Raw genomic sequence first — 3,185 nt, forward strand, 5'->3', positions numbered from 1 at the left:
AGCTACATCACATAGTCAAAAAGGAACCGTCTTGCTGGGTACGTCAGAGCAGAACAAAAGAGAGAAAACGATGATTCCCAAGTTCCCGATGAGTCTTCTGGTCTCTAATACCTGCAGAGAAAAAGGGAGGAAGGGCAAAGTTTGAGGCCACTGTTTTTGTGGTTGTCTCTTTCCTTTAGCGTAGTATTTTCGAGGTTAATCCATGTTGTAGAGATTGTGCTCCCTCCCTTTTTCCTGCCAAGTAGTATTTCATAGTGTTTATATACGATATTTCATTTATCCATTCATCCATTGACGGACATTCGGGTCCTTCCTTCCTTCCCTTCCTTCCTTTCATTCATTCATTCTTTCCTTCTTTTTCTTCCTTCCTTCCTTCTTTCTCATTATGAGGAGGCTGCGGGGAACGTTTGTGTATGTTTTTAAGTGAACATGTTTATTTCCCTTGAATATATATCTAGGAGTTGATGTAGCATAAATCACACTGGACCTTTTAGATAATACCATGTGGCAACTCTGGGCATCAGACTCTTGCCCCTCTCCAGGGTTTTAGTGGCTTTTCTGAATGGATCCTGTAAAGTCTGTATTCTCCATCACGGAAGGCTGTGAAGTCTGTGTGCATTTAGCTTGGTGATAGTCTCGTGATGGGACAGAGATTCCTTGAAAGTCTAGAACCAGTGAGTCTCCCAAACTTTGGGGGGAGCTCTGTGTGTGTATGGGGGGGCAGCCCTTCAACACTCAGACAGGCAGTTTACAGCTTCGCCTTAGCCTTCACTTCCTGCTTGTACAGAACGTCAAGGTCTGTTGGAGGTGCGAGCATAAGACCTTCTCAGTCTTTTCTGAGTGTGACACAGTGTGGGGCATGCCTACCATCCCACGCGTTTGTGTGGCTTTCTAGAAGCCCAGGAATATATTGGAGCTTTTCAAAACCTCCCGTGAATCACTCATTCCCTAGCTATTTCTTTCTCGCTTCTTGGCTGGCCTATCGCTCAGTGCACCATTCAGTAGCATTCCACCATTTTTGCTGACATTCCCCCCGCTCCAGTGCACTTTGTGGTAATGGCACCACAAAGTCTTGGGAACCTCATCTTCGAATGTTAGATTTTTTTTTTTTTTTTGTCATGGTTTAGATTTTGGTGTTCTATCTTGCTGTCTTTCTATTTACATGGAGTTTTAAATAATGAGAAAACCTACTGTCAAAACAACTTGTACCAAACTCTGTGTCTCAGTTTTGGGTTCAGAAATCAGATCACTGTAATCATGGGACAAAACCATCATATGCCAGAGAATCAGGGGACTAATGGCGACTCCAAATAAGCTGGGAGGCTCCTCCAGAGCCTTTACAGGGCAAAAGGCATAAGTAACAGGGCAAAGAAGAAAGACAGCAGTTAATTTTGTGTCCCAACAAAAAGGCTCTACATCCAGCCTGCTTCTGCCTCCCCCCTAAATCTCCATTGGAGATGGACACCAGCTTCCTCTGCAGTCTCAGCGAGGGTGACATACTGCGCCCTACCTTGGCCTCATTTAAGTCCTAGGCTGTTCCCTAGTTGACATTTGCAAAAGACCCAACCCACTACCCACCTCACACCTCTGTCCCTTGCCTCTGGGCCTACAGGCTCCCACCGTCTGGGAAATCAGCCTTGCGGGGAAGCCATTATCTTTCCTGTTTAGGAACAGCTAGCAGAGAAGCTGTTAACAGCCAGGCCAGAGCCAGAGCTCTCTCCTAAATGTTGCCCCACAGTGCTGCCCCTGTAAGTTTTGATGGAAAGATGATTCAGCTCAGATAAGGTGAGTGCAGGCGGAAGATGTCCCCTTGGGAGGGACAGCAGGGCAAGCCTGGGCAGCAGCCTGCTTCCTGGCCCTGGCTGTGACCCTGATTTGCAATGTCTCCTTCAGAAGCTTTCAAATCACATTAGGCTCTGGCCCTTGCTGACTTGATGAGCTATGTCAGAACTGCCAAAAGCGCTTCTGCTTGGCCTCACCAGGTGGCCCAAGCCCTCTGGGAGTCAATGTTTGCAGCCTCTAGGTGTTGTGTGGCCTGCTTTGCTCACCCAGACTGCCCCCCTGCCCCGCCTTACCAACTGTTTCCCTGCCCCCAGGACCGAGGCATCCTGCAGCAGTTATCAGACAGGGTGTTTAGCCAGTGGTCTCAGCCCTGGCTTCATGTTCCCACCATCGGGGAAACATTAAAGAACACCAAGGCCTGAATCCCACTCTGGGCCAATTAAATCAGAGCCTTGGGAAGAGGTGATTTTTGGACAAGGAGCCTGAGGCCGTGAGCCGAAAGTGACTTCCCCACTTTGCACAGCTGGTGGGTGGCCAGAGCCAAGACTGCTTCGGGTGTCCTGACCCCTTGCCCAGGGCTCTTGGTACTACCATTAGCCAGCATTGCTGTTGTCTTCTGTGTTGTTTCTGTACCTGTTGCTTCCCCATCCAGACTTTTGGACTCTTAAGACTTTTATCCTTAGGTATGGTAATGGAGGTTTATGTGCTTCTGTTGGGTGGATTTCTTTTTGTTTGTTCGTTTGTTTGTTTGTTTGTTTTTTAAGATTTCATTTATTTGAGAGAGAGAGAATGAGCAGGTGGAGGGGCAGAGAGAGGGAGAAGCAGGCTCCCGCTGAGCAGGGAGCCCAATGAGGGGCTCGATCCCAGGACCTGAGATCATGACCTGAGCCGAAGGCAGACACGTAACTGACTGAGCCACCCAGGTGCCCCCACTCTTGGATATTTTTGAAAGCTTAATGGAAATTATGCCTTAGTTTGTGAGTAAATGCATGGGCTGCTACCTAGTAAATGTAAATTGTTTGGAAGAAGAAAGCTTTTAAAACTCAAGACCTGATAGAAGAAAATTAATAAAAGGGTCACTGGTCAACCTTTTATACCTAAAAAAAAAAAAATAAATAAAAAAAATAAGGTGGAAAGTGCGGCACAAAACTGCCTGGACTGCGACCTTTGTGTCTTGTCTAAATCCTAGCTGTCTCACCCTCTGGGGCTCTGGCCAGGGCAGCTGACATTGTCAGAAATGTCAGGGGCCCAGATGCAATGGATCATCTAGGTAAGGCCTCGCCAGCTGCCAAGGTTCAGAGCTCTGAGCAAACCACCAGGGGAACGTAGTGCATTCTCGAATGTCCCGTCCCAGGGTGGAGGCTGCCGGGCCCTGCAGGTGGACCCGATTGTTGTGCTCATCA

This window comes from Lontra canadensis, unplaced genomic scaffold, assembly GCF_010015895.1.
Source record: "Lontra canadensis isolate GAN:19392208 unplaced genomic scaffold, GSC_riverotter_1.0 scaffold29, whole genome shotgun sequence".
In the NCBI taxonomy this organism is placed as follows: Eukaryota; Metazoa; Chordata; class Mammalia; order Carnivora; family Mustelidae; genus Lontra; species Lontra canadensis.